General features: G+C 46.7%; 1 protein-coding gene across 1 annotated transcript in view; it reads left to right on the top strand.

Annotated features, from left to right (window-relative positions):
- LOC143934525 (uncharacterized) overlaps positions 1 to 13,683 on the top strand; it is a 72,720-nt gene that overhangs the window by 4,603 nt on the left and 54,434 nt on the right. The window lies entirely within an intron of this gene.

Below are 13,683 nucleotides of genomic sequence, written 5' to 3' on the forward strand. Positions count from 1 at the left end.
GGGGGGGGGGGGGGGGGGGCCTGAACATTTTATAAAAGGTAAACTTATCTTTTGAAATCATTTTTACATAAAATATGTATATTCTGGCGTCATAATACAAATTGCAGGTGACTTTTAATTATTGCAACACCCAAAAACCCTCTTGTGGGGTTAAAAAGAATACATGTCAGTTATTATGACTTATAGAAAGAACTATCCCCTGCCATGGGAAGTCGACGCATTTCAATTTGTTCCCTGCGAATCTTCTACAAGGGGAAAGGTATTGAAGTCTTTGAGGAATTATATAACATTTCTCCATGCATGTTCATGATATGTTATACCATTTTTGCTCCACAACGCCGGAAAAATGCAAACACGATCAGCAGCGCGGTGGGCGGCATCGTATGTTAGCCCTTGTACACACGGTCGGTCATTCCAACAACCACTGGCGGATTTTGTCCGAAACTGTTGCATACACACGGTCGGACAAAGTTGTCGGACAATCCGATCGTTCAGAACGTGATGACGTTATTTCGTTACGACGGAACTACGTTCAGGCTAGTAGCCAATAGCTTTGGTGTAGGAATTTGATCTGAGCATGCGTGGCACTTTGTCCGATTGGAATTATCTACACATGATCGGACAAGGTCCGATCGGATCATGTTGTTGGAAAGTTTTATAGCCAAGCTGGAAAACTTGGTCCGTCGGATATTCCGACGGAAACAGTCCGATGGAGCCCACACACGGTCGGATTATCTGACAACACGGTCCGATCAGACATTTTCCGTCGGAATGTCCGACCGTGTGTACAAGGGCTAAGAGCACTGCTGCATAAAGACCTAAATGATGTCGCTATAGAGCACCTCAAATAAAGTAAAAAAAAAAAGCGCGCTGCTAAATCTCCCAGCCTGCTAGCCTCTCAGCGCGTCTAAATCGGCCCCCTCCCCTGCAGAGCGATCCACAAGGTGAGTGAGGTGATGGGACGCCGTCTCACCCCCCCCCCCCCCATTTTTACTCAATCTATTTACAGACCACCATGCTGCAAAACGTGGCTGCGGGCCATTTATAGCTCTTCTTCAACATTCACTTGAATGGGTTGCAACATGTTGGCTAGTTTGTGCTGCAGGTGCAAAGCATAGAGACCACAGCATGTAAACACCCCCATCCACTGCCATTGCAGCTTAAAGTGGTTGTAAACCCTTACAGACCACTTTGACCTACAGGTAAGCCTAGATTAAGGCTTACCTGTAGGTCCAAGAAATATCTCCTAAACCTACATATTTTGCAAAAAGACAGGCACTGAGCATGCTGCTGCTAACGATATGCCGTTAGTGGCGTCTCCCATGCACATGCGTGGGATTGACATCATCGCTGCTCTGGCCACTCACAGTGCCGGAGCAGCGATACCCAGAAGAAGATGGATGCTCCGTGGAAGAGGGGACAGCGGTGACTCCTGTGTCGGGTAAGTGACACATAATGGGCTACTATGCGATGCAGAGTAGCCCATTATGCTTTACCTTTACAGGGAGACATAGAGGAAGTAAACCCATCCCTCACATTTCTGTAAATATTTTATCATACCTTTTCATGTGACAACACTGAAGAAATGACACTTGTCTACAATGTAAAGTAGTGAGTGTACAGCTTGTATAACAGGGTAAATTTGCTGTCCCCTCAAAATAACTCAACACACAGCCATTGATGTCTAAAGGCAGCACAGTGTTCAGGGGTCAGTAGGAGGCAGCGCGGCGTTCAGGGGTCAGTATTAGGCAGTGCAGTGTTCAGGGTTCAGTAGGAGGCAGCGCAGCGTTCAGGGGTCAGTAAGAGGCAGAGCAGTGTTCAGGGGTCAGTAGGAGTCAGCGCAGCATTCAGGGGTTAGTAGGAGGCAGCGCAGCGTTCAGTGTTCAGTAGGAGGCAGCGCAGTGTTCAGGGGTCAGTAGGAGGCAGCGCAGCGCAGCGTTCAGTGTTCAGTAGGAGGCAGCGCAGTGTTCAGGGGTCAGTAGGAGGCAGCACAGCATTCAGGGCAGCGCAGCGTTCAGGGCTCAGTAAGAGGCAGAGCAGTGTTCAGTGTTCAGTAGGAGGCAGTGCAGCGTTCAGGGCTCAGTAGGGGGCAGCGCAGCGTTCAGGGCTCAGTAGGAGGCAGCGCAGCGTTCAGGGGTCAGTAGGAGTCAGCGCAGCATTCAGGGGGTCAGTAGGAGGCAGAGCAGTGTTCAGGGGTCAGTAGGAGTCAGCGCAGCATTCAGGGGTCAGTAGGACTCAGCGCAGTGTTCAGTGTTCAGTAGGAGGCAGCGCAGTGTTCAGGGGTCAGTAGGAGGCAGTGCAGCATTCAGGGGTCAGTAGGAGGCAGCGCAGCATTCAGGGGTCAGAAGGAGGCAGCGCAGCGTTCAGGGCTCAGTAGGAGGCAGCGCAGCGTTCAGGGCTCAGTAGGAGGCAATACAGCGTTCAGGGGGGGGGATTATACTGACCCCTGAACGCAGCGTTCAGGGGTCAGTAGGAGGCAGCGCAGCGTTCAGGGGTCAGTAGGAGGCAGCGCAGCGTTCAGGGGTCAGTAGGAGGCAGCGCAGCGTTCAGGGGTCAGTAAGAGGCAGCGCAGTGTTCAGGGGTCAGTAGGAGGCAGAGCAGTGTTCAGGGGTCAGTAGGAGTCAGCGCAGCATTCAGGGGTTAGTAGGAGGCAGCGCAGCGTTCAGGGCTCAGTAGGAGGCAGCGCAGCGTTCAGGGGTCAGTAGGAGGCAGCACAGCATTCAGGGGTCAGTAGGAGGCAGCGCAGCGTTCAGGGCTCAGTAGGAGGCAGAGCAGTGTTCAGGGGTCAGTAGGAGGCAGCGCAGCGTTCAGGGCTCAGTAGGAGGCAGCGCAGCGTTCAGGGCTCAGTAGGAGGCAGAGCAGTGTTCAGGGGTCAGTAGGAGGCAGTGCAGCGTTCAGGGGTCAGTAGGAGGCAGCGCAGCTTTTAGGGCTCAGTAGGAGGCAGCGCAGCGTTCAGGGGTCAGTAGGAGTCAGCGCAGCATTCAGGGGTCAGTAGGAGGCAGAGCAGTGTTCAGGGGTCAGTAGGAGTCAGCGCGGCATTCAGGGGTCAGTAGGAGGCAGCGCAGCATTCAGGGGTCAGTAGGAGGCAGCGCAGCGTTCAGTGTTCAGTAGGAGGCAGCGCAGCGTTCAGGGGTCAGTAGGAGGCAGTGCAGCATTCAGGGGTCAGTAGGAGGCAGCGCAGCATTCAGGGGTCAGAAGGAGGCAGCGCAGCGTTCAGGGCTCAGTAGGAGGCAGCGCAGCGTTCAAGGGTCAGAAGGAGGCAATACAGCGTTCAAGGGTCAGAAGGAGGCAGCACAGCGTTCAGGGGGGGGGATTATACTGACCCCTGAACGCAGCGTTCAGGGGTCAGTAGGAGGCAGCGCAGCGTTCAGGGGTCAGTAGGACGCAGCGCAGCGTTCAGGGAGTCTACTTCTACTGCAGGGCAAATGCAGGTGATTCTTTTCCATCAGGCGTGGTTTTGTAAAGTGTAGGTGAACTGTAAGCGCTCACGGGAACCTAAAAAAAAAAAAGCTGCTTTTGCAGGCATTTGAGCTTTTATTTCAGCTTGATGAAGCTTGTACCTTTTTGGTGCTCTCGTGAAAGTTTTTATTGAGCCCTTTTTACTACTTCTACTATACTACTATACCGGCCGTATATGTACATTGGCTGGGTGGGAGCTCTCTACTTCTGAGTGGACGTTCCTGAACGTCCTTCAGAAGTAGGGGGATCACGCGCGCGCGTGCTCACGCAGCGGCGCGATCCCGATGCGCTCGTGTCACCCGGACACGGCGCATCTCGGATCGGCAGGAGGGCTGTGCGATTGGCCCTCCTGATCACATGACGGCTGTGTCCAATCACGGCCATCATGTGATGTAAACAAACAGCCGGTTGCTAGGCAATCGGCTCTCCTCTCATCACACGGAAGTCATCGCTGAGGAGAGGAGAGTGGATTGCTGCAGCCGGCTGATGATCAGTGAGTATGAGCTGTTTTTTACAGCTTTTTACTCACTGATCACCAGTCTAGTGTAAACACACAACACACCACACAGTGTAAACACAATGTCCCCACAACACATATGTCCCCAAAACACATATGTCCCCAAATAATGAAAACACATGTCCACCACATATGTCCCACTAAAATCACATGTCCCAATGATTATCTGCATACATATGTCCGTGATCACCTGCACACATATGTACATGATCATTTGCGTACATATGTCCGTGATCACACAAACCAATTATTATACACTTAACCAAATTTTTTTTACCAAAGACATGTAGCAGAATACATTTTGGCTTAAATTTATGACAAAATTAGATTTTATTGGATTTATTTTAAAATAGAAAAAAGAAAATATAGTTTTTTTCCCAAATTTCCGCTCTTTTTTCCGCTTATATCGCAAAAAATAAAAAACGTAGTCGTGAATAAATACCACCAAAATAAAGCTCTATTTGTGCAAACAAAATGATACAAATTTCATTTGGGTACAGTGTAGCACGACCGCGCAATTGTCATTGAAATTGTGAGAGCGATGAAATCTGAAAATTGGGCTGGGAAGGAAGGGGGCAAAAGTGCCCGGTATTGTAGTGGTTAAAGCGGAGCTCCACCCTAAAGTGGACCTTCCGCTCATTGGAATCCTCCCCCCCTCCGGCGCCACAATTGGCACCTTTCAGGGGGGAGGGGGGTGCAGGCACCTGTACAGTACAGGTATCTGCACCCACTTCCGGCGTAGATTCTGCAGAAGCTACGCCCCTTTCTGCAGAATCCACGCCCCTTTCCGAAAGTCCCCCCCGCTGCCTGCTGGGAAACACACGGATCCCAGAGACAGCGGGGACCATCCTTATTGCGCAGCGCGACTCGCGAATGCGCAGTAGGGAACTGGGAAATGAAGCCAAAAGGCTCCACTTCCTGATTCCCATACCCAAGATGGCGGCGGCAGCACCCGAGAGACGATCGAGAGATCGGCTTCGGGTGCCGACATCGCGGGCGCGCTGGGCGGGTAAGTGTCACTATTTTAAAAGTCAGCAGCTGCAGTATTTGTAGCTGCTGGCTTTTAAAAAAAAAAAAAAAAATGGCGGAACTCCCGCTTTAAGCATAAGTGTTTTTTTTTATTTATTTTTTTTACAAACCCTCCCGTCAGCTAATTTTTTCCTTTTTTATGTTGTATGTTTTTCACGCTTTTTTTTTTTTTTTGCACGTTTTCGGACTTCTTTTCTACACAAAAGCTCCTTTTGTTTTTTTTTTTGTTTTTTTTCTGCCTGTATGAACATATGCCTGTAAATGCCTAAAAAAAAAAAAAACACCATAGTGTGTTATACATTGGCTAACATGGAGGAGGGGAGTTTCCAGAAAAAAAATGAAAGCTCAAATGTCTGTAGGAGTCGCTACTTTGAGATGCAGTGTGTGCGTGAGCCCCAACAATGTCCCTTATTTGCAGACCTTTTTGCTTGGTAAAGATGCAATCAGAGTTTTTATATATATATATTTATATCTGATCAATAAGTGCAGGAAAATCCTTCTCCTATGAATACCATAGAGTGAGTGTTATTACCACAGAACATGAAGTGTGTTACTGCAGGAGCAGCAGGTAATAAAAGGAAGATATTGCAGCCACCACATCTAGAGGAAGTGATGAGATTCACAATATTGAATGTTTGTTTTTGGGATTTGCATATATACTACATCCTTGCTGAGGATCCCATTCCACCAACAAGGTGTCAGATATCACACATGGCCTCCGTATGCACAGTGCGTGTGAATAAACAGCCCCAGTCTCCACTTTTGATGCTAATGGTTTACATGGAAAAAAAAAAAAAAAAAGCATCCTTCCCTTTCTACTCTTAATGCCCCGTACATACACGGTCGGGCTTTCCGACAACAAATGTTCGATGGGAGCTTGTTGTCGGAAATTCCGACCGTGTGTAGGCTCCATCGGACATTTTCTGCCTGGAATTTCCGACAAGCAAAATTTGAGAGCTGGATCTCAAATTTTCCGACAACAAAATCCGTCGTCGGAAATTTCCGATCGCGTGTACACGATTCCGACGCACAAAATTCCATGCATGCTCGGAACTTTTTCTCGTCTCGCCGTACGCGTTGTACCACGTTCTCAATGTTCGAAATTTCCGACAACATTTTTGTGACCGTGTGTATGCAGGACAAGTTTGATACAACATCCGTCGGGGGGGGAAAAAAAACCCATGGATTTTGTTGTCGGAATGTGCGATCGTGTGTACGCATAAGAGCCCCGAGAATATCGCACTGAAAAAAAAAAGCATTCGGAGTGATCGTATGATAATCTGATCATTCGTACACAGTAGAGCTGCACAATTCTGAGAAAAATTAGTAATAAGATTTTTTATTTTTTTTTGCTTAGGCCTCATGCACACGAGACGCAGTTAAACGCGCGTTCAGATGCAGTTGGACAGTTTTTTCAACTGCACCTGAACTCATTCAATGTTATCCTATGTGTCCATGCACACAGTCTCGTTTTTTTCCGTTTATATGCAGTTGCGTTTAATCTCGTTTTTCCAGAAGCAAAAAAATGCGTTCAGAAACAAAAATTTCTGCGTTTCAGACGCAAAACGCGGCAAAACGCGGTAAAACGCGGCAAAACGCCGCTACCGCGTTTAGCCGCGTTTGCGTTTATATGCGTTTTTAAAGGTGACCTTTTTTTTTACATTAAAAATCTCAAAAATGATTGCAAATGATGAAAAACCATTAGAAAAATATTTTAAACAATTGCAATTGCAAGTGGACAATCCACAACTTGTGGCAAGTGACGTGGCAAGTGGACAATCCACAACTTGTGGCAAGTGACAGGGCAGGTGGCAAGTGATGTGGCAAGTGGACAATCCACAACTTGTGGCAAGTGACGTGGCAGGTGAAGTGGCAAGTGACGTGGAAAGTGGACAATAGACAACTTGTGGCAGGTGACGTGGCAAGTGACCTGGCAGGTGACGCGGCAAGTGACTTGGCAGGTGACGTGGCAAGTGGAAAATCAACAACTTGTGGCAGGTGACTGGCATGTGACGTGGCAAGTGGACAATCCATAACTTGTGGCAGGTGACATGGCAAGTGACGTGGCAAGTGGACAATCCACTTGTGGCAGGGGACGTGGCAAGTGACGTGGCAAGTGGACAATCCACTTGTGGCAGGTGATGTGGCAAGTGACGTGGCGAGTGGACAATCCACAACTTGTGTCAGGTGACGTGGCAAGTGGACAATCCACAACTTGTGGCAGGTGATGTGGCAAGTGATGTGGCAAGTGGACAATCCACTTGTGGCAGGTGACGTGGCAGGGGACGTGGCAAGGGACGTGGCAAGTGGACAATCCACAACTTGTGGCAGGTGATGTGGCTGGTGACGTGGCAAGTGGACAATCCACATCTTGTGGCAGGTGACGTGGAAAGTGGTGTGGCAAGTGGACAATCCACAACTTGTGGCAGGTGATGTGGCTGGTGACGTGGTAAGTGGACAATCCACAACTTGTGGCAGATGGCATGGCAGGTGACATGGAAAGTGGACAATCCACATCTTGTGGCAAGTGACGTGGCAGGTGATGTGGCAAGTGACGTGGCAAGTGGACAATCCACAACTTGTGGCAGGTGATGTGGCAAGTGATGTGGCAGGTGATGTGACAAGTGGACAATCCACATCTTGTGGCAAGTGACGTGGCAGCTGACGTGGCAAGTGACGTGGCAGGTGACGTGGCAAGTGACATGGCAAGTGGACAATCCACATCTCGTGGCAAGTGACGTGGCAGGTGATGTGGCAAGTGACGTGGCAAGTGGACAATCCACAACTTGTGGCAGGTGACGTGGCAGGTGATGTGGCAAGTGACGTGGCAGCTGACGTGGCAAGTGGACAATCCAAAACTTGTGGCAGGTGACGTGGCAAGTGACGTGGCAGGTGACGTGGCAAGTGATGTGGCAAGTGGACAATCCACAGCTTGTGGCAAGTGACGTGGCAAGTGGACAATCCACAACTTGTGGCAGGTGACGTGGCAGGTGACGTGGCAAGTGAACAATCCACAACTTGTGGCAGGTGACGTGGCAAGTGACGTGGCAGGTGAAGTGGCAAGTGACGCGGCAAGTAGACAATCCACAACTTGTGGCAGGTGATGTGGCAAGTGACGTGGCAGGTGATGTGGCAAGTCACGTGGCAAGTGGACAATCCACAACTTGTGGCAGGTGATGTGGCTGGTGACGTGTCAAGTGGACAATCCACAGCTTGTGGCAGGTGGCATGGCAGATGACGTGGAAAGTGGACAATCCACATCTCGTGGCAAGAGACGTGGCAGCTGACGTGGCAAGTGACGTGGCAAGTGGACAATCCAAAACTTGTGGCAGGTGACGTGGCAAGTGACGTGGCAGGTGACGCGGCAAGTGACGTGGCAAGTGGACAATCCACAGCTTGTGGCAAGTGACGTGGCAAGTGGACAATCCACAACTTGTGGCAGGTGACGTGGCAGGTGACGTGGCAAGTGAACAATCCACAACTTGTGGCAGGTGACGTGGCAAGTGACGTGGCAGGTGATGTGGCAAGTGACGCGGCAAGTAGACAATCCACAACTTGTGGCAGGTGATGTGGCTGGTGACGTGGCAAGTGGACAATCCACAGCTTGTGGCAGGTGGCATGGCAGATGACGTGGAAAGTGGACAATCCACATCTCGTGGCAAGTGACGTGGCAGGTGATGTGGCAAGTGACGTGGCAAGTGGACAATCCACAATTTGTGGCAGGTGACGTGGCAGGTGATGTGGCAAGTGGACAATTCCCAACTTGTGGCAAGTGACGTGGCAAGTGGACAATCCACAACTTGTGGCAGGTGCCGTGGCAAGTGACACGGCAAATGCAAGTGTACAACTGCTCTCTATGCTGCTGCTGCTCACTCTGATCAAAATAGCAGAAATAGTTAAAAAAAATGCTTTGAGAGCTTGGGGAGGGTCTACATGATGTTATCTTTATAAACGCGTCTAAACGCAAACGCGTCTAAACGCGTCTAAACGCGACATGCAAACGCGGCAAAACGCGCGTTTCTAAACGCGCGTTTCAGCTTTTTTTTTAACAGAGGTTTCATCTGCGTCTCGTGTGCATGAGGCCTTAGACTAAAGATCACAATTCTCTCACGATTCTCGCGACGTAACATCATCTTTCACATTATACGAAAAAATTGGGCTAACTTTACCGTTTAGTGTTTTTTTTTTTTTTAATTCATTAACCCCTTCCCGCCGAGCGTACACAGATGTGCGTACTCGGCTTCCGGGGGGTATACCGGGATGATGCCCGCACCTGCAGGCATCATCCCGGTACCGTTTTGTCCAGCGGGCGATTGGCTATCCAGCCATAACAACCGATGCGGCCAAAAGCCGCTCGGCTGTTATGCCGGAGGAGCGGGAGGAGACGTCCCCCCCTCCCGCCGCTGTTACCGGTGCTCCCGCTCGATCGGGAGCACCAATTCCTGGTGCGATGCCTCCGGCCGCTGGGGAGGAACTGGAACGAAGCCGTAATCGGCTTCGTTCCAGTCTCCTCATAGTAAACACTGAAGCGACATCATGACTTCACTTCCCGTTTACTCGGCTGCCAATGGCGCCGGTTTTAAAAAAATATCCGGTATTCAGAATCGCCGTTTTCGGCGATCTGAATACATTGAAGTGTAAAGGAGGGGTGGGGGGTCTTTTAGACCCCCGATCCCTCCATAAAGAGTACCTGTCACCACCTATTACTGTCACAAGGGATGTTTACATTCCTTGTGACAGCAATAAAAGTGATCACATTTTATTTTTATTTTTTTAAACAATTTAGTCATTTTAAAATAAATAAAATAAATAAAAAAATTAATTTTTTTTTTAAAGCACCCACTGTCCCCGCGAGCTCGCGAAGCAAAGAAAACGCATACGGAAGTCACGCCCGCGTATGTAAACGGTGTTCAAATCACACATGTGAGGTATCCCCGCGATCGTCAGAGCAAAAGCAATAATTCTAGCACTAGACCTCCTCTGTAACGCTAACCTGGTAACCGTAAAAAATGTTTAAAGCGTCGCCTATTGAGATTTTTAGGTACCGTACTTTGTCGTCAATCCACGAGTGCGCGCAAATATAAAGTGTGACATGTTTGGTATCTATTTACTTGGCGTAACATTATCTTTCACATTATGCAAAAAAAATTGGATAATTTTACTGTTTTGTTTTTTTTAATTCATGAAAGTGTCCCTTTTCCCAAAAAGTTGCATTTAAAACACCGCTGCGCAAATACCGTGTGACATAAAATATTGCAACAACCACCATTTTATTCTCTAGAGTCTCTGCTAAAATTATACACATATATATATATATATATATAATGCTTGGAGGGGGTCTAAGTAATTTTCTAGCAAAAGATGATTTTAACTTGAAACCAGAAAGTCTTTAAAGCGGACCATTCAGTAATTTTTTTCATCTTTCCATCTATTAAATCTTCTGCCCTTTTTGTTTTAACTTTGGATAGTAAAACATTTTTTTCTGCCAGTAAATCCCTTCTACAGCCCACTTCCTGTTTCTTGTCTGGTGATTAGCCTAGGCTTATGACATCATGCACAACTCTGTCTCTCTCACTCTTGTGAGAGTTTTCCAGGAAGGGAGGGGGGGTGAGTCGTAAGAGGGCCAAGGAGAGCTGCAGAGCTGGAGGTGTGCCTCTGTGTGTCTGTGAAAATCCAGGAAGTGAACAAGCAGCAGCTTCAGCTACCCACAGTTAAAATGGCTGCAGCCAGACTCAGAGGAGGGAGATTTCTGCAGCATATTTGCCAAGTACAGAATCACAGTATATATAAAATAATATGCAGTGTTTTGGAGGGAAGCTGCAGTTCCTCTTTAACCACTTTCAGACCGGACCATTTTGCTGGTAAATGACCAGAGGTCTTTTTACACTTTGGCACTGCGCTGCTTTAACTGGTAATTGCGCGGTCATGCAATGTTGTACCCAAACGAGATTTGCGTCCTTTTCTTCCCACAAATAGAGCTTTCTTTTAAAGGTATTTGACTGATTCTGCGATTTTTATTTTTTGCGATATAAACGTAAAAAGACCGCAAATTTTGAAAAAAAATCATATTTTCTACTTTTTGTTATTAGAAAAATCCAATAAACTCAATTTTAGTCATACATTTAGGCCAAAATGTGTTCAGCCACATGTCTTTGGTAAAAAAAAAAGTCAATAATTGTATATTTATTGGTTTGCGCAAAAGTTGTCACATCTACAAACTAAGGTACATTTTCTGGAATTTACGCAGCTTTTATTTTATGACTGCCTATCTCATTTCTTGAGGTGCTAAAATGGCAGGGCAGTACAAAACCCCCCCAAATGACCCCATTTTGGAAAGTAGACACCCTAAGAAAATTGATAAGAGGCATGTTGAGCCCATTGAATATTTTATTTTTTTGCCGCAAGCGATTGAATAATGACAATTGTCACTAAATGATATATTGCTCACACATGCCATGGTTATATGTGGAATTGTACCCCAAAATACATTCTGCTGCTTCTCCTGAGTATGGGGATACCACATGTGGTCGACTTTTTGGAAGCCTAGCCGCGTACGGGGCCCCGAAAGCCAAGCACCGCCTTCAGGATTTCTAAGGGCATACATATGTCATTTTACTCCTCACTACCTATCACAGTTTTGAAGGCCATAAAATGCCAAGATGACACAAAACCCCCACAAATGACCCCATTTTAGAAAGTAGACACCCCAAGCTATTTGTTGAGAGGCATGTTGAGTCCATGGAATATTTTATATTTTGCCACAAGTTGCGGGAAAATTACAAACTTTATACATTTTTCACAAAGTTGTCACTAAATGATATATTGCTCACACATGCTATGGGCATATGTGAAATTACACCCCAAAATAAATTCTGCTGCTTCTCCTGAGTACGGGGATACCACATGTGTGGGATTTTTTGGGAGCCTAGCCGCGTACGGGGCCCCGAAAACCAAGCACCGCCTTCAGGCTTTCTAAGGGCATACATTTTTAATTTCACGCCTCACTACCTATTACAGTTTTGAAGGCCATAAAATGCCAAGATGGCACAAAACCCCCACAAATGACCCCATTTTAGAAAGTAGACACCCCGAGCTATTTGCTGAGAGGCATGTTGAGTCCATGGAATATTTTATATTTTGCCACAAGTTGCGGGAAAATTACAAACTTTTATTTTTTTTTATTTTTTTTTCACAAAGTTGTCACTAAATGATATATTGCTCACACATGCCAGGGACATATGTAAAATGACACCCCAAAATAAATTCTGCTGCTTCTCCTGAGTACGGGGATACCACATGTGTGGGACTTTTTGGGAGCCTAGTCGCGTACGGGGCCCCGAAAACCAAGAACCGCCTTCAGGATTTCTAAGGGTGTAAATTTTTGATTTTACACCTCACTACCTATCACAGTTTTGAAGGCCATAAAATGCCAAAATAGCACAAAACCCCCCAAAATGACCCCATTTTGGAAAGTAGACACCCCAAGCTATTTGCCGAGAGGCATGGTGAGTATTTTGCAGCTCTCATTTGTTTTTGAAAATGAAGAAAAAAAAAAATAATGTATATTTTTTTTCTTTTTTTCAATTTTCAAAACTTTGTGACAAAAATGAAGGTCTGCAAAATACTAACCATACCTCTCGGCAAATAGCTTGGGGTGTCTCCTTTCCAAAATGGGGTCACTTGGGGGGATTTTGTGCTATCTGGGCATTCCATGGCCTCCGAAACTGTGATAGGCAGTGAGGAATGAAATCTAAAATTTACACCCTTAGAAATCCTGAAGGTGGTGCTTGGATTTTGGGGTACCGTACGCGGTTAGGCTCCCAAAAGGTCTCACACTTGTGGTATCCCCGTACTCAGGAGAAGCAACAGAATGTATTTTGGGGTGTAATTTTACATATAACCATGGCATGTTTGAGCAATATATCATTTAATGACAACTTTGTGCAAAAAAAATAATAATAATGTATTTTTTCCACAACTTTTGTCAAAATATAAAATATTCCATGGACTCGACCTGCCTCTCAGCAAATAGCTTGGGGTGTCTACTTTCTAAAATGGGGTCATTTGGGGGGGTTTTGAACTGTCCTGGCATTTTATGCACAACATTTAGAAGCTTATGTCACACATCACCCACTCTTCTAACCACTTGAAGAAAAAGCCCTTTCTGACACTTTTTGTTTACATGAAAAAATATTTTTTTTTGCAAGAAAATTACTTTGAACCCCCAAACATGAAGTGTTTTTTTAAAGCAAAAGCCCTACCGATTAAAATGGTGGGTGTTTCATTTTTTTTTTTTCACACGGTATTTGCGCAGCGATTTTTCAAACGCATTTTTTGGGGAAAAAACACACTTTTTTTTATTTTAATGCACTAAAAATCACTATATTGCCCAAATGTTTGATGAAATAAAAAATATGATCTTAGGCCGAGTACATGGATACCAAACACGACATGCTTTAAAATTGCGCAGAAACGTGCAGCGGCGACAAACTACGTACATTTTTAAAAGCCTTTAAATGCCTTTACAGGTGACCACTTTAGATTTACGGAGGAGGTCTACTGCTAAAATTAGTACCCTCGATCTGACCTTCGTGGTGATACCTCACATGCATGGTGCAATTGCCGTTTACATATGCCACCAGACCAACGCTTGTGTTCCGCGTTGCGCCTTAGCAGGG

This window comes from Lithobates pipiens, unplaced genomic scaffold (genome assembly GCF_037356315.1).
Source record: "Lithobates pipiens isolate NorthernLeopardFrog02 unplaced genomic scaffold, aLitPip1_a1.2 Scaffold_27, whole genome shotgun sequence".
Classification (NCBI taxonomy): domain Eukaryota; kingdom Metazoa; phylum Chordata; class Amphibia; order Anura; family Ranidae; genus Lithobates; species Lithobates pipiens.